General features: G+C 45.9%; 1 long non-coding RNA gene across 3 annotated transcripts in view; it reads left to right on the forward strand.

The window, feature by feature from the left end:
• The window catches only part of LOC111181234 (uncharacterized), a 35,746-nt gene extending 21,980 nt beyond the window's left edge, over positions 1–13,766 (forward strand). For all 3 annotated transcript variants that reach the window (XR_002646406.2, XR_002646405.2, XR_002646404.2), the window contains 2 exons: positions 6,380–6,508; positions 6,915–13,766. This is a non-coding gene — a long non-coding RNA (uncharacterized LOC111181234). The remainder of the gene's footprint in view (positions 1–6,379; positions 6,509–6,914) is intronic.
• The last annotated feature ends 8,013 nt before the right edge of the window (positions 13,767–21,779 follow it).

Here is a 21,779-nt window from a genome sequence, read left to right on the forward strand (position 1 = left end):
AGGAAGCTACTTAGCTTCTCTGGGCCTTGGAGCCTCACTGATGAAAAAGGCATAAGAAACCAACTTCGGTGATTATCTTATGACTCAATTGTGATTATATGTGTGGAAACACTTTTAAAACTGCAGAACAGGAACTTCCCTGGTGGCACAGTGGTTAAGAATCCGCCTGCCAATGCAGGCGACAAGGGTTCGAGCCCTGGTCTGGGAAGATCCCACATGCCGCGGAGCAACTAAGCCCGTGCGCCACAACTACTGAGCCTGAGCTCTAGAGCCTACAAGCCACAGCTACTGAGCCCGTGTGCCACAACTACTGAAACCCAAACGCCTAGAGCCTGTGCTCTGCAACAAGAGAAACCCCCGCAACGAGAAACTCACGCACCGCAACAAAGAGTAGCCCCTGCTCGCTGCAATTAGAGAAAGCCCGCGCGCAGCAACGAAGACCCAACGCAGCCAAAAATAATAAACAAATAAATTTATTTTTAAAAACCCTGCAGGACACACTTCTTCTGATTTAAGTTATTGTTGTTAACCAAGTATCTGATGTATTAGAACAGCGAAGGCAGTCCCCAGCATGCCCAGAACTATGTACCATTCCTTGTCCATGTGCTTTGCCTCTAACCCTTGCATGTCAAAATGCAGATGAGTTGGTGCAATTATGAGAAAGATAGCTTCAAATCTGCTCTCATTTATTTTTGAAATATCATAAAAGATATATTTCAGAAACATCCATTCTTCATTATTGGTGACAAATTATTTACCAACTGTTTGTATTAATATCTTGGTTCTAAGTGACAGAAACTTGCCCAGGCTGATTAAGGAAAAATGGGAAGTTTTGGCTATGTAATTGAAGAGTCTGGGGCAAAGCTGCTTCAGGAATGGCCCGATCCAGGTGCTTAAACGAAGCTGTTGGTCATGTGTCTCCATGTCTTAGCTCTGTTTTCTTATGCCAGCTTCATTCTCAGGCAGGCCCTTTCCAAGTAGTGGCAAAGGTGGCTCCCCAAAGTTCCAAGATTACATTTTACCAGCCTAACAACCCTGTGGAAAGAGTGTGCCTCTTTCCAAATCATTCCAGAAGAATCTAGAAATGGTTGACTCTGGATGGACTGGCTTGGGCATGAACCCAAATCTGGGTGGCAGGCCCTCCCCTGCAGCTGGTCTGGAGCCAGCCTTTTACCCCCAGCCCCCCACCCCATGCCACATGGACTGAGAGTAGAGAAGGAGTGATTGACTAAAGGAAAAGCGGGATGCTGTTACCAGAAGAAGGAGGAAAGGATGCTTGGCAGGCAAAACTCCAGGTATCCACTCACAGCTGGTCACCACAAAGGAAACAGGCTCAGCACAGAGGTAAGGACTGTTAGATCATAGGCCAGCTGAATACCAGGGCATTGCCATACTCTGACGAGGAAGACCAGTTCTGCTAGGGGCCTCCCCACCTCAATTTATGTAATCCCTCCACCAGTTTATCTCAAGTCCTCGCTCATTTATCTTGACCTTTACTAGTCTGGCTTCACCCGTCCACTGGCAGTGAACTCCTCACCTTGTTCCCCAACTGGGTGACCCTGTGGTCACTTGGGCCTCTCATCCTTTTCCTTTTCTGGGTCAGATTTTAAGGTGCTTTCTCCCAGGCACTCGCTCTGTGTTTTGGATGACTAGCCTCATCCCATTCCCGAGCAGATGGCTCTCAGAGTTCAGCCCTGAATGGACATTTACCAACTTGTGGAACAAGGTGCAGAGACACAGGTACTCTCTGCCATCTCAGGGGCTCCCAGGAGCCAAGAACATTTACACTTGAACTTGCAATGTGTCAGGAAGGGGAAGTTCAAGAGTTGAGCTCTTTCTCAGGTCACTCAGCCCTGTTTCCACAAATCTAATTTATCTTCTCTAGATCTCAAGCCATGATTATTCTTTCACATGTGGTTCCACTTTCATAATTCAGATATCCTGTGTTACATCTTTTCCTGGGCTAACCAAACGAACCTGCGTATGAATTTGCTCACGTACTCCTGTCCCTGCCCCTGCCCTCACTCCTTGTTTGGTCTGTCTTCCCTAGTCAGAATCCAATTGAATGGGCTACCCCTCAGCCCTGTCTCACAAAACCACTCTAGAATCCCTAGACACATGAGTACCTAAAAAGAAAGTGGGGCCACGTGTTCAACTGTGCCCAGAGGGCTGGGATCCTGACGCAGCCCGTCACTGTGTGCAGGCAGGGCCTCTGACTCTGTCTCCCAGTGTCCCGTCCCCTGACTCTGCATCACCTCTGCCTTTTCGCCACCCCGGCTCTACTTAAACCACGTCGATCCGAGATGACTCCAGTGTCCTTGGAAGCCATTTGACGCAAACACATAAATACACGACAGGTCATGCTTCGTGGTTCCACAGGAACTGTGTCTTGTCTGGGCCCATGTCATATGGCCCAGAACCAACGGAGGCTACGTTCTCATCCCCACGAACCAGGACGCTTGACGCTGCCACCCCCTAGATTCCCCCCCTCAGAATCCCAGCATCTTATTTTCCTTTTACTCCATTGTCAATCTGAGCTCTCCTCCAGGACCCAGACTTTCTTCCAGTCACCATTTCTCCCCAGCACAGGTACACTTCCCGTATAAACAGCAGAATGGGGGGAGAAACCCCTCTCTTCTACATTGAATTGTATCATTCTACCTTTATGTTCTCCTTGAATGTTCCTAACAATCTGGATTTGGTTAAGAAAGATGAGGAATGGGGAGAGGGACCACTCTCCTTTACCCCAGGGGCCTGGAAAGGTTCTCTGCCCCACTTTGCCCATGTGACTATATGTATATGGACATACACACATAGTCCATATACACGTACATGCCATGTGTTTGTCTGGCGCATATGCCAATCCACTGGGTTACTTTGAGGGTCTCAGGCCTCATCTGAACTCCTTTTCCTGTTGGCAGGTAGTGCATGCCTGGTCTGTTCCCTCCCAGTCATGACCTTACGTTGACTACAAGCCCAGAGTTGGAAGAAGAGCTCGTGGGAAGGAAGGCGAGGTGGTGGTAGTGGGGTTTCTGGACTATGAGTCTTTTTTTTTTTGCTTTGCAGAAAGAGCTGGATTTATGCTCTTTTCCCTCCTTTGAGGAATTTTCCCACAAGTGTACGAAAAGACACGTGCAAGGATGTTCGAGGAGGCATTGTTAATGCTGGTAGAAAATCTTCAAGTCCACACATCATTTCACTCTTCCCCGCCTTCCTCTTATCACTCTGCACCCTGCCCCTGTAGCAGGGCTTCCTCATGGGGGTGATTTTGTAAATGCTAGAGTTGGGCTCTTAGTAGACTTCCCGCAAGCCATCGGTTCTCCAGCTAAGTGGGGATGGGGGCATATAGCCTCTGCCAAGTGAGCTGGTGACGATCTCAGAGGGACATTATGCAAGTAGGATGGAGTGGGTGGCTTGAAAGTACATGTTTAACATAATTTTACATTTGCCAAACGATAATACGCTGCACAGTGCCCCAGGAGTTATTTATTTTATCAGCAGGTGCAACAGTAGTTGCATTGAGCTAGATTATATGAACTGGATGTTATCAAGTACTCTAACTGCAGAATAGGGGCTTTCACTGTGGCTTTGCAAACCTCCCACGCATAAAGCACACTAAGGATGTTCGTAAATTTTACCCTGATGGACTTTCCTTAATCGTTTTTTTTTAAGGACACTTTTTTTACGATTTTTTTTGATGTGGACCCTTTTTAAAGTCTTTATTGAATTTGTTACAATATTGCTTCTGTTTTATGGGGGGTTTGTTTTGTTGTTTTTTTTGGCCACGAGGCATGTGGAATCTTAGCTCCACGACCAGGGATTGAACCTGCACCCCCTGCATTGGAAGGTGAAGTCTTAACCACTGGACCACCAGGGAAGTCCCCTTTCTGTAATCCTTTAACCCCTTTCTTTAACCTTTGCTGACAAAAAATCAAAGGTACAGTTTTTTTCAGGATGACACTGGCAAGTATAATTAGTCTTGAGCCTTCCCCTTCCTCCAGTTAATATAACTTCTAAGATCAGAAATTCTATCTATGTTTTAGAGCAGCATATCACCACCTAAATGAAGGTGACGTAATCCTGTCCCATAAAACAAAAACTCCAGTGCAAAAAATCTTTAGAACAAGATTCTTGACTAGCATAAAGTGATGAACATGTTGGCCTGTGCAGAGCAATTATATATTATTTATCTAAACCAGTTTTGGTACTTTCTATCTTGTGATAGAATTGTTCTGGTTTTTACATCTCACTTAATACATCAAAAAGCTTTGCATTTCACCAGGCAGACTTTAAACTCACGTCTACGAACGTTTAAGTGGCATTAAACTTTAACTATGAAATTTTGAATCATTAGATGCTTAAACACCAAGTAGCATGATGTGTTATGTATGTGCAATTGCATTCATCAGAACAAGCATGTTCGTCATCTTACTGGACCGACAGTTCTCAAACTTGTTGACCTCAGGACCCTTTCATACTCTTAGAAATTACTGAGGACCCCAAAGAGATTTTTTACATTTTTATAGATTTTAGATGTTGACATTTACGAAAGCTATTGACATTTACCATATTAGAAATTAGGACTTTTATTTTTAAAATATGTATTAATTTATTTAAAAATAATAATCATAAGACCATTATATGTTAGTATAAATAACATATCTCCATGAAAATAACTTTGTTTTCCAAAAAACAAACTACTGAGAAGAGTGGCATGGTTTTACATTTTTGCAGATCTCTTTAATGTCTAGCTTAATGGAAGGCAGCTGTTTTCTCATCTCTGTTCTTCATTCAGTCCATTGTGATATCATGTCAGGTAGTCTCTGAAAAACTCCATTGTACATTCATTTGTGAGAGAATGAGATTAAAAAAAAAAGGAATTAGTATCTTAATATCATTATGAAAATAGTTTTGATCCCACAGATCACTGAAACGGTCTCTAGGCCCCCCAAGGGGTCTCCAGACCACATTTTGAGAGCTGCTCTACTAGATTCACATAGTTAGATGCCATCTGGATTGGTTTTTCCTCAATTTGTGCTATTTAAAGGGAAGAAGGAAGAAAGGGAGGAACCAACTAAGGCACTTCTTATATATATATATATATATATATATATATTTTTTTTTTTTTTGCGGTACGCGGGCCTCTCACCGTTGTGGCCTCTCCCGTTGCGGAGCACAGGCTCCGGACGCGCAGGCTCAGCGGCCATGGCTCACGGGCCCAGCCGCTCCGCGGCATGTGGGATCTTCCCGGACCGGGGCACGAACCCGTGTCCCCTGCATCGGCAGGTGGACTCTCAACCACTGCGCCACCAGGAAAGCCCGCCCCATAGATTTTATTTAACCAGACTCTTTGCTGATGGACATAGGTTGTTCCTAGTCTTTTATTATCACAGAAAAAACAAAAAACACTGTGATGAATATACTTCTTTGGACACATGAAAAAGTATACCCATATAATAAACTCATGAATGTCAACTCATTGGATCAGATGGTATTGGATTTTTAATTTTGAGAGATGTCAGTAAGTTGCACCCCCCAGAGAAGTGTCCCAAGTGACGGGGGGAGAGAGAGGTGTAGGAGATGAGGTCAGAGAGTGGTGGTGCAGGAAGCCAACACAGTTGAACTTGGAGGCTACTGTAAGGACTAGCGCTTTGATGAGTAAGATGGGGAGACTGTGGGATTTTGAGTAGAGGAGGGACAGACCTACTCATGTTTTAAAATGATCATTCTGGCTACCGTGTGGAAAGCATACTGAAGGGGACAACAGAAGCAAAGGGACCAGACAGGAGATAATGAAGGAACACAGGTGAGAGATGGTGATGACAGCCTGACTGGGGGGGTACAGTAAATGCAGTGAGAAGTGGTTGGATTTGGGACACATTTTGAAGATAGGGTGGAAAGGACTTGCTGATGGAGTAGTCAAAGCCTGAGAGATATATCTGAAGAGTCAAAGGTATCTCTCGGGATTGGGGCCTGAGCAACCGGAATGATGGGTGGCAAGGTCTAGGCAACCTGGGGTCCCACTCCTGAGGTGCTGGAAGTGAGGGCCTGGGCAGGCACCAGCTGGGCAGGTGGAGGCGTCTGGGGAAACTCAATTTCCTTACAGATGAGGTTTCCTGATCTTAGACTGTTCTTGTGGTTTCAAAGGAGTTCCATTGAACTGCAGTGAGCTAAGCTGTCCTGGGGCCCATCTTGAACGAAAGCAGTGACTAACTCTAGCCCAGTTCCCCGGTTGGGCCCACGTTCCTCATTTCTCTTTGCTTGCCCTGTTGGTACGTGCTGGGCTGCACACTTCTGTTCCCTATCATCTTAAAACGTTCCCCAGTCACTCCATTTTTAGCATCCCCTCATCTGACTGTCACCCCACCTGTTGTCGCAGGTTGTTGAGGAGGACAGTGGTGGCTCTGTGTTGTCAAGGTGTCAGGAGGGCTCTGAACCGGAAGGGAGCTGTCAGATTCTGACTGGCTGCAGAAGTTTATCGGGACATATCAAAGCCCCGGAGAGGAAGGTAAGATCAACAGATGAGACACCGTCATCCAAGGCCAAACAGCTCCAGATGACGCGACACTCTCAGGCTCACCCCTGCGTCCTCTTACAAAGGCCAGAGAACAAGCAGCCCGCCCTGTCTTCCAGGCTCAGCCACACTGGCCCCTGACACAGCGAGCTTGTTCCCATCGCAGGTCTTTGGTACTTGCTGTCCCCTCTAGCTGGAATGCTCTCCACACGGCTGGTTCCTTCTCACTGGTTCAAATATCCCTCCTCAGCCCAAGCCTGTCCTGACAGGCTTACCTAAAGAAAACCCTAGGCCAGACTCTCTCTCTAGGTTTCCTTGTTTGTTTCCTTCCTTTACTTGAAATCCCCTGGTTTGTGTGTTGACCTGTTTAACTCTGTGTCTTGTTCACTCATGTCCCCAGCACCAGTGCACAGGGTAAGGCCTCAGGACCTTTGATGACTGGGAAGCGGAACTCTGGTGAAAGGTATGGCATCGTGGAGAGGAAGCTCACATGCATACATTTGTGGGAATCACTCTGAGGTATACTTGGTTGAGCTGGACTTGAGATGCTACACTGCCCACTCCCACAATGCAGCTGTGTGCGGTCACTGAAGCTTTGTGATTCTGTAAAACAACTTGGTCTGAATTCCCCTAAGACTCCAGCACCAGTGATGTCCCAATACTGGTGACTTGGGCCACAGAATGGAGATAAAAGAGAGAAGGCAAAAAGCACAGGTTCTGACCTATTCTTTGCTTGTACCATCAGCTAAGAAGCTCTTACAGGCACATCCAACCTCCATCCTTTCGCTCCACAAGTATTTGAGTGCCTATTATATGCAAGGGACTATGCTAGGTTTTTTCCTAAGGACGGACTTCAAAATAGTCATTTCCAGAAGAGGCAATCTTACCTAGACTCAATACTAACATCCCATGAGAAGGGGTGGGGTCACCCCAGGAGGCACTGCCCTTTTCTAAGCTGAAAGGGGGGGGTTCCCGAGAGATTCCTGACCTGGGAATCAGCTGTGCATGGCGGGGGATGCGGATGGAGAAAAGAGGCCCCTCCCTTAGCATTTTAAGATAATGAGAGCAACCCTATCTGGCAATCTCGACCTTCAGTAAGTTTCTGTTGCCAATCAAATGCAGATAGTAAAACGGCACAAATTACTTTGGTAGAGAACTATGTTGCCTTCGTCTCCTGTGTATCATACTGAAATGTACACACATATCATGCATGGCCTAATAATAAGTGTACTGGTCAGATGAATTACCACAGTGAACACATTCATTTAAATAAATTTTAAAGAAAAGAAACATTTACCATCTTATTTTGTGCTTTCTATTTTCCTCACCTTTTAATATTTCTTTTTTTTTACTTCTTTATTTCTTTTTTTACTTCCCTTGCCATCCTTTGGCAAGGAGAACCAGGCTTGGAGAATAAATGAAGCTGGGCAGCTAGGACCACATTAAAATTCATGCCTCTGACCCAGTCCAATAAGGATACAGGAGCCCTTCCCTCAAACACACACACACACACACACACACACACACACACACTGAAAACCTTGGGCCCCAGAGCCACACTCTGTCCACACCACTACTGCCCTCCTTTTCTGTACCACTTTGTACCACTTTGTAGCCTCAGATTCAGAATTTGGGCTAAACAGAGCAGGGCTGCTCAGAAAATAGGGGCCCAAAACTATCTCCAGTGGGAGCTGGGCTCTGCTTCTCACCAGGATTCAAGATTTGTATGTGGGAGTTTCCTAAACACGGGAAGGGTTTCAGATGCTAGGCAACCGAGGGACGACCAGAGGCTTACAGCAGAGCCTCTCAGAGGTCAGGATGGTCCAGACCACTTCCATATTTAGAGGTTCCCGGTATATGAAAAAAAAGTGGCAAAATGCCCAAATGGGATTTAATGGTGGGGCAGCATTCCTAACAAGAAATAAGAAATATAATTGTACCATTCACAAAATAGGTTTAGGATTTTGGTTTTTTGACGGAATTCTTTACAGTATAGAGCCAGAAGTGGGCCACAGGTTTAAAGATGGGTCCTGTCAAGACACTCCTGCAGCTGTGTATTTATCCTCATGAAGTGTTCACACCAGAAGAGTAAGTATGAGGCCTGGGCCAGGTGCCCCTCCAGGCCGGCGCTTCCGCAGGCCCTGGTGCGGGCAGATGGTCCAGAGCTGCTGTGCTCCATGTACAAGATCTGCTCCCGGGTAGCAGCTCCTCCCTACGAGGGCGACCTGGTCGTGCCGGCCTCAGACAAGAGCTGCCCAAGACGTTGTGCAGACGCTACATACCAAAGACGCAAATTACTGCACCCTGGGGCCGTCTAAAATGAATATAGCCGTGTTATTCAATGAGCTGGGCTTGACAACCTCAAGTAAACCTTAACTTTATTCTTCCCCTGCACCCCTTCCTCCTATGGCTAGCATGGCTCCTTGGGTGCCATGGCTTCTTCAGACACTCTTGGACAATGACAAGTCCAATCCAGTTAAATAATCTCATAGCTCCAGGCCAGTGTAACATCAAAATTCCCAATTCTATTTTTTTAACAGATTTATGTTATATGTTATTTATTTATTTATTTAATGGCTGCATTGGGTCTTCGTTGCTGCGTGTGGGCGTTCTCTAGTTGCGGCGAGCGGGGCCTACTCTTCGTTGTGGTGCGCGGATTTCTCATTGCGGTGGCTTCTCTTGTTGCAGGGCACGGGCTCTAGGCATGCGGGCTTCAGTAGTTGTGGCTCGCAGGCTTAGCTGCTCCGCGGCATGTGGGCTCTTCCCGGACCAGGCCTCGAACCCGTGTCCCCTGCATTGCCAGGCAGATTCTTAACCACTGTGCCACCAGGGAAGCCCTCCCAATCCTACTCTAAGTAGTGCTTCTCCTCCCAGCTCTGCAGTGCCTCGGGCTCACAGCCTGCAGAGATGGGCCAGACACGGTCCTGTTTCTCTTCTTTCACTCCACCTTCTCTCATCTTCTCTCCTACCTGTTAGCTCTGCTTCAGATCCACTTGGGGTCCCGCCCTATGGGCAGAGAGGAGGCGCTAGGGGCGGCAAATGTCTGGCTGGCCTGGTAGAGTTATGACCTGGAGCAATGCCGTCTGGATGGGACAGACATCTAGTGCCAACTCATTCTCCCATAGGGACCTTTCGCAGGTTCTTGGACCTCCCTGGTCGGCGCCTTGGATGGGGGGTGCCTCCCCGCCTTGGTCACATTTGACCCATTCTCAACCCCTGGGTATCCCCTCTGTAGGATTGCACTGTTCCTCTAGGCTGACCCTTGGATAGGATCATTTATAAAATGACTTTAGGCTGGTTTCTCAGCAAAGGGCCTTCATTTGGTCCAAGGGAGCCACACACATTTAAAGGCTCCATTGTTGGTAGAACAGCAGCTCACTCCAGTGTAGCCTACTCTCCCGTTTTGCTCTGCCAGACCCAGCGAGCCTCTTAGGTTTTGATTTCTCCCAGCAAGCATCTGGCACTAGCCCCTGTACCCCCTAAACTTCAGGGGCATATCCAGCTCTGCCAGTGGCTGTCTTCAAGTCCCTCTATGGTTATTTCATCGGTGAGTAGGAAGCTCCCCCTCTTCTTCCCACTGGGGTCAGAACGTGGCACACTCACAGCTCTCCCAAACAGTCCTCACTGTCTGCCCCTTCCACCTCCCAGCTCCTGGTATTTGGCCGGGGGTGAGCCTCGAGCTACCGCTCACGAAACCAGTTTCCAGAGTCTGCATGGAAGGTCTAACACCATCGGGCTGTGGCGATACTTGGTATGTGTTGATTGACTTTGGCTGAAACTGAAACAGCATAGGTCCTCCTTTTTATGCCCCGTATTCAACTCATAGGTGTGATCCTCCATTCTGTCGTCTGTAAAGAAAGCAGAATGATGCCAACCCCTCAAGATTATTTCACAAGTTAAAGAGATCATCCCTGGGGGAAAGCTTTACCAAACTGTGAAGCACTCCACCTGCTCTGCTGTCTTTGCCAGACAGCCTCACAGGCTAGGGCAATGCTCTCCGTCTTTTTCGGCCACACTATGCAGGACGAATGACGCTCCCTTGTGTATGTAACACCTGCCTTCAGGGAGAACAGTTTTGAGCGGTCCCTAGTGCACCAGTTATAACTTCACCTCTTCTCACTAACTGAAGAACGCTCACTGAACAGTGAGCCAGACTCTCGGCACTTACAGGGACAGCCTTGGCTCTGTGCGTTGTTTTTTTCTTTTTTCTAAGTTACCATTTTAAAATTCCACTATCTAGCTGTTGTGATAGGAGGCTCCTCCCCCAAAAGCACGACACTGTACCTCAGAGGCTGTTGCCATGCATCTCAAGGGTTCACAGGAGCCCTTTAATTTGGGGGAAATCCTGTGCCTGCTCTTTGGGGGCACCCGGAGACCAGGCTGGGAAGGGACCAATAGAGCATGCCAGAATGCCAGAAACCTGACTGCCTTTTGAACTCATTGCTGATGATTCCGTGTGACTGTTCCCAGGAGACAAGACAGACAGGGCTGTGTCTGGGTGTGATGATCCTGTTACTCACCCTGGGGATGCGTTTTCTATATTATATCAGTGGGAGAAATGGCGGTGCCCAAGGGCATGTGCTGGCCCCTCCCCGCGCAGGAGGTAATGACCCTCCCAACACACATCTGTGCATCTGCCCTGGTGGTCGGATTTTTAATGGCCTGCCCTGCTCACATTCTCCCAGTGACACCACACCCATTTTTCTTAGAGAAAACACTTCCGCCTTCCCTGCTTGACGTTTGAGAGCAGCGTAGCCACTTCACCCCTCCTCACTCCAGGGGTGGACACTTGGAGGCCTGAGTGGGTGACGTGATCCATCCCCATAATCCCAGCTGACCTCACAGTGGCCCTTGTGAGTTTTCAGGCAGCTTGAATCTCTGCGCCCTATTCCCTGTTCTAGCTTGGTCAGAATCAATGTGATGAATGTTCTTCCAGTACTATTTCTTTATTTTAAAAAATTGCATAGGGCTTCCCTGGTGGCGCAGTGGTTGAGAGTCCGCCTGCCGATGCAAGGGACACGGGTTCGTGCCCCAGTCCGGGAAGACCCCACATGCCACGGAGCGGCTGGGCCCATGAGCCATGGCCGCTGAGCCTGCGTGTCTGGAGCCTGTGCTCCACAGCGGGAGAGGCCACAACAGTGAGAGGCCCGCGTACCGCAAAAAGGAAAAAAAAAAAAAAATTGCATAATAATACAAGAATATATTCTTATTGTAAAAGAATCCAACAATACAGAAGTAAAATGTGAAAGGCAGCTTCACTTCCCCCTGACACTTTTCCCTTCCTAGTAACCTCTCTTTCATTTATACCCAAATGTGTACATATATAAATATATAGTTCTAAAAAGTGCATAAATGGAATCATGCTATATGTAATGTTCTGAAACTTCATGTTTCACCATGTAATATGCCTTAGTAATCTTTCCATGTCGGTACACATAGATCTACCGTATTCTTTCTGATAGTTACATGGTATTTTATTTTAGGACCATCCTATAACGTATGCAGTCATTCAGGGTCCATTTTCACTTTTCAGTTCCTTTGTTATAACAGACAGTGCTTTGGCGAATATCTATCTATCGATCGATCGATCTATCTATCTAGACCCGTGTGAGTAGTTTGGTTAGATGGAATTTTTAGAAATGTAATTGATATAATTCCTGGGTCAAAGAGAGGCACTTCTTTAAATTTTTTGATAGATATTTTCATATTACCTTCATGAAAATGTTCAGTAATGTACATTCCCACCAACTGTGTATGAGAGTACCCATTTCCATGCACCTTCTCCAATACTGGATTTTTTTTTTTTTTTTGGCAGAACTGTGCGGCATGTGAGATCTTTGTTCCCTGACCAGGGATCGAACCCGTGCCCCCTGCAGAATCACAGAGTCTTAACCACTGGACCGCCAGGGAGGTCCAACACTAGATATTTTGAATCTTTAACATTTTTGCTCATAGGATGGGTAAGAATGATGGTATCTTGTTGTTTCAGTTTACATTTTGAGGATTCTTTCAACTTAGGTGATGCAAGTCCATTTCATATAAATATGGGAAATGATGGAGTATTCAGTAAATAATACTGGGGTAGTTGACTGTCTATTTGGAAAAGTTACAAATAGACAACAAAAGTAAATTCAAGTGTTTTAAAGATTGAATATATTTTTCAAAAATATAGAAGTTGTATAGACATTATACAATTTCTTAAGCTTTCGAAATGAGAAGCCTTTTTCCTAGTGTGATATAAACATAGAAGTCATCAAAGAAATGACAAACAAGCACATTAAAAATATAAAAAAATATATATATAAAGCTATGGAAAAATTATTCACAAAATAAGACCACTGTCTTTCTACATATATAACTGCTAAAGGGTTTATATACTAACATTCAAAGAACTTCTGCAAATCAAATAAGAAAAAACCAAGTATAGAAACATAAATTACTGGATTTCCCTGGTGGCGCAGTGGTTAAGAATCCGCCTGCCAACGCATGGGACACTGGTTCAGGGAGATCCCACATACCTCAGAGTAACTAAGCCCGTGTGCCACAACTACTGAGCCTGCACACCAAAACTACTAAGCCTGTGTGCCACAGCTACTGAAGCCCACATGTCTAGAGCCCACGTTCCACAGCAAGAGAAGCCACCGCAATGAGAAGCACACACATTGCAATGAAGAGTAGCCCCCGCTCGCCGCAACTAGAGAAAGCCCGCGCTCAGCAACAAAGACCCAACACAGCCAAAAATAAATAAATAAAATAAATAATTTATTTTAAAAAAAGAAAGAAACATAAATTACTATATACAATAAGCAAATATTTTCTACAATTTTCATCCAAGAAATTAAAATAGTACTGAGTGTGATGTTTGATTTTATGTTTTCCACTTTGCTGGGCCACAGTGCCCATATATTTGATCAAACGTTGTTCTAGATGCTTCTGTGAGGATGTTTTTTGGGTGAGATTTATGTTTAAATTGACAGACTTTGAGTAAAGGAGATTCCCTTTCATTAATGTGGCTGGGTCTCTTCTGATCAGTCGAAGGCTTGAATAGAATAAAAAGCTGACCTCTGGGCTTCCCTGGTGGCGCAGTGGTTGACAGTCCGCCCGCCGATGCAGGGGACACGGGTTCGTGCCCCGGTCCGGGAAGATCCCACATGCCGCGGAGCGGCTGGGCCCGTGAGCCATGGCCGCTGAGTCTGCGCGTCTGGAGCCTGTGCTCCGCAAAGGGAGAGGCCACAACGGTGAGAGGTCCGCGTACCGCAAAAAAAAAAAAAAAAAAAAAAAAAAAAGCTGATCTCTCCTGAGCAAGAGGGAATTCTCCACCAGACCGCATCTACATCATCAGCTCTTCCTAGTTTCCCAGCAGACAGCCTTTGGAGTCGAACAGCAACTTCTTCCCGAGTCTCCAGCCTACTGGCCTCCCCCATCAGATTCTAGACTCACCAAACCACCACAGTCATATGAGCCAACTCCTTAAATAAATCTCTTTCAATGTATATACACTTTGGTTCCATTTCTCTGGAGGGCCCTGACTAATACACTGCTTTATTAAATTTTAATTTTTAAAAAAAAATTAAAATATGATATTTTTCCTTGTTGGCAGGATTATGGAGCCTCTTATAGACTATTAGGAGAGAGAAGGTTGATTCAGCCAGGGAAGGTAATTTGTCAATATTTATAAAAATTTCAAATGTATATACCATTTAATACAGCAGTACCGCTTTCAGGAAATGGACAAATGCACAGCATTTATGTAAAAGGATGTTCCTGGTAGCATTATTTATAATAGTGGAACATCAGAGATTCTTTTTATTATTCATTCATTTATTTATCAAATACCAAATGCCTGCTCTGTGCCAGGTTCAGTTTTAGGCACCTGGCTATACCGTAATGAGTAAAACAGACATGATGACTGCTGTCAAGGGCTTCTCAGTCTAGAGGGAGGAACCACATATGAAACGAACAGACAAGTATGTAAGTCAAACTGTCACAGCACCTCAAGGGAGGTGAGGGCTACTTGAAATTGGGTGATCAGGGAACGTCTCTCTAAAGAATGACATTGGAGAGAAAACCTGAAAGAAGGGGGTCAGTCAGCCAAGCAAAGTGTGAAGGAAACTGTGTGCAGAGATTAAGAGCTTGAGGTCAGGCCAGCAGAGTGATATCAGCGAAGGCGTCGCAGGAGCCTGGAGAGAGAGTCAGGGCCAGATGGGCCCAGGGCCTGGTAGGCCAGGAAGAGGGGATCGGAACAGGAAACCAGTGAAAGGTTTTATTCAGGGCAATGACATGATCTAGTTTATATTCTTCAAAGGTTCCTCTGGCGTGGTGTGAACTGATCGCGATGAGGACAAAAAGAAAGACTGGGTTGAAAGCTTTTGCAGTAGGCCAGGTGAGAGGTAATGGCTGCTGTGGAGCTGGAGAGAAGTAGATTCATACAGGGTATATTCTGGAGACAGAACCAGGAGGACTTGATGGTGAATTGTATGTAGGTGGTAAAGGAGAGGACATCCAAAGCGGCTTCCTGACCGCTCTACCCCTATCGGGAGGGCTAAAGTAAAAATGCTAAAACACCCCCAAGTGCTGGCAAGCATGTGGACCACCTGCATCTCTCATAGATTGCCAGAGGGAATGGAGAAAGGTACAGCCTCTCTGGCCAACAGACTGAAGGTATCTTAAAAAGTTAAACATACAATTACCATATGACTCAGCCATCCTTCTCCTGGATATTTGACCTAGAGAAATGGAAACTTATATCCACACAGAAACCTGTGCATGAATGTTTAGAACGGCTCTGTCCATGATTGCCCTAAACTGAAACAACCCGAGTGTGCTTCAGTGGGTGTGTGAATAAGCAAATTGTGGTGCTGTCATACAGTGGAACAAAGTACTCAGCAATAAAAGGAAACAAGCTGTGATAGTATCAGCTCGGATGAATATCAAAGACCTTATGCTGAGTGAAAGAAGCCAGTCTCAAAAGGTTAAAATTATAGGATTTCGTTTTCGTGACATCCTTGGAAAGGTGAAACCATGATGATGGGGAGAAGATCTGTGGTTGTCAGTGGTTAGGGGTGAGCGCAGGATGGGACTCCGCCCCCTTTTTATCTTGATCGTGGTAGTAGTTATAGGAATCTGTGTGTGTTAAAATTCACAGAACTGTACAGCTCTCCCTGAAAAAAGTTCCTTTTTAAAGTATGATTATTTTAAAAATAAGAAAATTAAATTGTTAAAAAAAAATGACTCCCAGGTTTCTGGCATGGGCAGAAAGGTAGATTCCACCATTTACAGAGGTGGAATAGGCTGGGCAATGGGACCAGATTTGGGGGATGGAATGAAAAGTTCGGTTTGGACTTGTGAAGTTGGGATGCTCCCTGGACACAGCTGGATACAAAGGAGTCTGGGGCCAGAGGTAGAGATTTGGGAGTCATCAATGATTCAAGCCATGGTAGTGAATTATACCACCAGGGGAGGACTTCCCTGGTGGTCCAGTGGCTAAGACTCCAAGCTCCCAATGCAGGGGGTCTGGGTTCGATCCCTGGTCAGGGAACTAGATCCCGCATGCATGCCACAACTAAGGAGTCCGTGAGCTGCAACTAAGGAGCCAGTGAGCTGCAACTAAGACCCAGCACGACCAAAAAAAAAAAGAACACCTGGGGAGAGGGTGTAGGGCAAGAACAGAAGGGGAGAACCTTCCAGAACAATGAACAATGCCTTCCAGAGAGTGGGGGCAGGAGGAGGAGCCAGGGTCGAGATGGAGGGATCCGGGGATCATGGGGTATTAGGAGTGCGTCTCCTCTGACTGACTGTCCTCCAGGGACCTTCCCTGTGAGGAGGGCTGCTGAGGTAGACAGGGACTTCTAAATGAGAGCGAGGGACTCGTAAGAATGATTTTAGAAAGTCAGCAGGTCTTTGCGGCTGTTTGCCATCAGATCTGGGGAAAGTTTTCTCTGAGCCGCGCTTATGGCAAAATGACACTTCCCCCTGCTTCCTTCCCTACCCATCCATCCTCAACAGCTGAACCCTCCTCGACCTCCACTGCTGCAGAGGCCACAAACTGGGAGCCTAGGAGCTGTCCACAGCCCTCAGTTCTGGTTTGTTTTCACCGCACACAATCCTTTCACATTTTGAATTGGTTATCAGCTTAAAAGAAGATAAAATTCCCCAAAACAGCGACAACAGCTGGATCTCCAACTTGAAAGACTGGAAGGTGTGGCAACATGGAGTCCACAGCCCTGCGTGGTACCAAGACAGGAGATGAATTCAGATGGGCCATGCGCTGTCCAGGCGGCCATAGTCCTTACTGCTCCCTGCGGATCTCCAGCATCAAGAGCTGGTTGCCATTGATCACCTGTTTGCACCATGGTTTCTGCCCTCTTGTGTAACCTGGGTTGTTCCACAGCCGTCCGAACTGCTACAGAGTGTGGCACAGTAAAAGCAGACGCCTGCTTGGCTTATTGAAACTTGAGAAGATTTTTTTGATGATGGTATGTACACCTATCATTTGGGCCCAGAGGTGAGGTGTTACCACATTTTTAATCAACTTCTTTTTATTGAGGCTTAATTTGCATTTTAGCATCCATTTTAAGCATAGAGTTCACTAAGTTTTGACAAATCTGTGTGACTCCTACCCCAATCAAGTTATAGAAGATTTTCGATCACCCTAAAATGTCCCTCTGGTATCCCCCCAGCCAATCCCCTCCCTGTCCCATCCCCAACCCCTGACAACCACGGATATGCTTTCTGTCACTTAAAGGGGTTCTGGTACCAATTCCAACCTGGGGTGTCATTTCCCCCACACCACCAAGCAGTTCCCCCGATACCAGCTGAGTGTCCTACAATTCAACTCAATTCTGACACTGTCTACCCAGAGGGAGTGAGTCGCTTCCATGCCCTTTCCCAGCACGCCGCTTTCCCCAAGTTGCCACCCAGAAGCTCTCCAAAATCCATCCTTTCTGGTTTTTGTGGTGGCTTCATTTACAAAGGTAAGATGGATTAAATCATTGGCCATTGGTGACTGATTCAACCTCCAGCCCCTCTCCCATCCCTGGAGGTGAGGGGTGGTAGGACTGACAGTTCCAACCCTCCAATCACATAATTGGTCCCACTGGCAATCAGCCCTCATCCTTAGGTGGGGATCCAAAAGTCACCTTATTAGCATAACAAAAGACACCTTTGTTGCTCTCATCGCTTAGGAAATTCTAAGGGTTTTAAGAGCTCTGTGCCAGAAATGGGGATGAAGACCAAATACGTATTCATTATAAATGGCAATATCACAGTCAGAGGCTATACTGTTATCTATATGGGCAGGTTGTTACTTTTTATTGCCAGGTAGTGTTCCGTTGCATGGCTACATCACAGATTTAAAATCCATTCTCTTTTGATGGACACCTGGGCCGTTTCCAGTTTGGGGCTATTATGATTAAAGCTGCCCTGAATATTTGCATGCAGACTTTGTGTATATAGAGAGGCTCTCATCCTCCTGAGTAATACCTAGGAGGACCCTGCTGCTCGTAACCTCAGAAGTCATGCCTCCAAAGCCCACCTGTGTCTTTGAACTGGGCGATTCCTCACCAGGCTGGTTGGCATGTGGTCGGCATGCAGCAGCAGGAGTGCTGCCGGTACCGGCAGTCGGTGAGAAAACTTGCTGGCCTGTTTGTTCAGTTCACTTTGCAGTGAACTTTCCTGCTTACATTTTTTTTTTTTTTCTGGCTGACCTCTTGATTTACAGCAAATAATTTGCTTGTTTTCCAAAGTGTAAGCAAACAAGGAGTTATTTTAGAGGAGGCTTTTAGGGAACACCCTAGAAGAGTGGGTTGTGCTCTAAGCACAGAGAACTGCTAGAAAACAATTATTAGGAAGGGGTGAGGGGACAAGGGAATCAGTGAGTTGCAAGCCCATGATTGTGCATAAATTACAAGTAGTAAATTAGGTATCCAGGAACACATCTCCTCATCTTCATATGGGCAGGGCATGTGTGATGGTGACTCCATGGGTACGAAGACTGGATCTAAGAACACTGCGTAAGGCCAAGTACCCTGCACAGGGCCAAGTACCCTTCCACAGGGCAGCGCCGTTCATGATCTCCACCCCACTCATTCAATCCTTTCTTGTTTCCATGGCAATCAAGATCCCATATTGGAGAACAGTATGGAGGTTCCTTAAGAAACTAAAAATAGAGCTACCATATGATCCAGCAATCCCACTCCTGGGCATATATCCAGAGGAAAACATGGTTTGAAAGGATACATGCACCCCAATGTTCATTGCAGTGCTGTTTATAATAACCAGGATATGGAAGCCACCTAAACGTCCATCGACAGATGAATGGGAAAAGAAGATGAGGTACATACATACAATGGAATATTACTCAGCCATTAAAAAGACTGAAATAATGCCATTTGCAGCAACATGGATGGGCCTAGAGACTATCATACTAAGTGAAGTAAGTCAGACAGAGAAAGACAAACATCATATGAAATCGTTTATATGTGGAATCTAAAAAAAATGATACAAACGAACTGATTTAGAGAATGAATTTATGGTTATCAGGGGAGGAAAGGGGGTGGAGAGATAGATTGGGAGTTTGGGATTGATAGATACATAGTGCTATATTTAAAGCAGATAACAAACAAGGACCTCCTGTATAGCACAGGGAACTCCGCTTATACTCTGTAATAACCTAAATGGGAAAAGAATTTGAGAAAGAATAGATACATGTATACGTATAACTGAATCTCTCTGCTCTACACCTGAAACTAACACAACATTGTAGATCAACTATACTTCAATATAAAATCTTTAAAAATCTGATAACAAACATGGGAATTTTTATCAATAAAAGGAGGAGAGCTTGCAGGGGAGACTATCAGTCAGATGATACTCGACCTTAGAAAGTGCCCACCCAGTAGTCAGTTGTAGTGCTATGTCCACGTAGCCCCAGCCAGCCAGCTCTCAAAAGCCCCTTTCTGAATAATGGGGTGTCCCAATATTTTGATGCCAGAGCTACTGACTGGAACCATAAGAAATCTCCCCTAAGTACAGCCATAATAGGTAGGATAAGCACTAAGATTTCATAACTCCTACAAAGCAAATAGAGTTTAGAAATTCCAGGATCATAAAACAAGTTAAAATAAAAGAAGACATCACTGTGTGGTTTTCAGTAGGATATAGGATGCTGAGGTACAGCATCTTATCCATTAGAGTTAAGATGCGTTTGGCTGCAAGTTAGAGAATATCTGGCCAATAGTGAGTCAGCCATAGGGATGACTGGAGGTGGTAATCCCAGCTCAACAAGTTCATCAAGGGCCCAGGCCCTTTCCATCCTTCTTCTCTGCCACCTTTAGCTTGTTACCTTTCTTCTTCAAGTATGTGGTCTTACGGCCCCCAAACGGTTGCTGTAGCTCCAAGTATCATATCCTCACGTAAAATCTTCCAAACCAGGAAGGGAGAGGGCAGCTCCTCACACATCTATCTCTTCTAGTAAGAAGGACTATCTTTCCCAGAGACCCTCAGCAGACTTCTTACCATTTTTTGGCTAAAATTGGGTCATGTGTCCATCCTGAGACCAGTCACCTATAAAGGGGAAGAAGATTGTCATGACTAGTTCCAGTTACGATTCAACCCCTCGGGCTGGGGGATCTGCAACAGGGGATAATTGATTTAGTTGTCTCACTGTACCCTTTTAGTCTGAATTCAGTAAAATCACTCTCTTCCAAAAATATTTCTCTACCCCATTTCCTCTTCTGTAACATTTTCTCTCCCCTGGTTCCATGCCTCCGTGGGGATCAACTCCAGGCACCTTTCCACTTCCAACAGTGTTTATCAGATTTCGTTCATTCTAGCCAATTCTTCTCCTGGTATGTGACCCCAGCATCCTTTTCCCAGAATATGGGCAACCATCTTGATGCCCTGATCTCCCTCCATATGATTTTTCAGAACTGGCCTTAAAGGGAACTCAGCAAGCTTCTCACTTCTCTTTGCAGAGTTTTAGCTGCCACAACTACCTGTATTGCTTTGGCCTTTTTTTTTTTTTTTTTCAACCAGAGGGGTCATGTCAGAGAGAGGAAGGTAAAAAGTTGAACACTTTCTCACACTATTTTACTCTATTTGTTTCCCCACCCTAGCCTCTGTCTTTCACCTCTGATTCTCCTCTCCCAGAATCTATGGCCTGACTTTTCTACCACATCTCTTTATACTTCCTTTTTTTTTTTTTTTTTTTTTTTTTTTTAGCAGTACGCGGGCCTCTCACTGTTGCGGCCTCTCCGTGGCATGTGGGATCTTCCCGGACCGGGGCACGAACCCGTGTCCTCTGCATCGGCAGGCGGACTCCCAACCACTGCGCCACCAGGGAAGCCCTCTTTCTACTTCTTATTGCTGCTCTGCTTCTTCCTTTTGGATGATTTTTGCAACTAGACTCCCAGTCTTCTTGTTCCTACCTACCCCCATCTGTTCTTCACCTCCCACCCCCTCTCCCCCAACCCTAACCTGGTCTACTTTTTGCCCCTTCCCAGGGTCCAAGTGAAGCAGATTCACTTCTCTGCTTCGCATCACAGCCTCCCTTGCCCCACCAGGCACATACACAGACTTGCTAAACTATCCTAAGATTCTGGTCACAGGTGGTATATTCAGGTCAGGAAGAGTTATCAAGTCAGCCACGTCCCCGGGCCCCCCTGCTTCCTGCCTGCCCCTCCGCCCTACTCTGACTGACACTGGTTCATGGATAGTCTGAGCTGCAGTGGTTTCAACACCGACCACCTTCAGTCAGGCTGCGTGGACCGTCTCTGCCAATTTCTTAATGACTTCTTGAGTGGCTTTCCTAGGCTTCTGGTCACGCTTGGTGATTTAAAACTCCTAGCCTCCTCCCCATTCTCCTACGAGCTGAGACTTGACCTGTGGCCCAGGGAACCTATGGCAGAGATGAATCTAGTCTACACTTCTTCCCATCCTTCTGGGTTACACTGCCCTAGGTTTTTTGGGGGGGGGGACACTTCCTTCTAAGAGGGAAAGGTTCCTACTCCCATGGCCATCAATGACTCCCTTTTATAAACCTTTAAAAACTTGTTTTGTTAATTAACAAAATTATACTGCTAAGAGACCTAGTTCTCTAAAAATCACAGACTGGGAACTCCCTGGTGGTCCAGTGGTTAGGACTGCGCACTTTCACTGCCGGGACCTGGGTTCGGTCCCTGGTCAGGGAACTAAGATCCCACAAGCCGTGTGGCGTGGCCAAAATAATAATAATAATAATAAATTTAAAATAAATAAATAAAATAAA

This window comes from Delphinapterus leucas, chromosome 20 (assembly GCF_059928025.1).
Source record: "Delphinapterus leucas isolate spDelLeu-1000000601 "Yukka" chromosome 20, BTC_Dleu_Yukka2, whole genome shotgun sequence".
Lineage (NCBI taxonomy): Eukaryota > Metazoa > Chordata > Mammalia > Artiodactyla > Monodontidae > Delphinapterus > Delphinapterus leucas.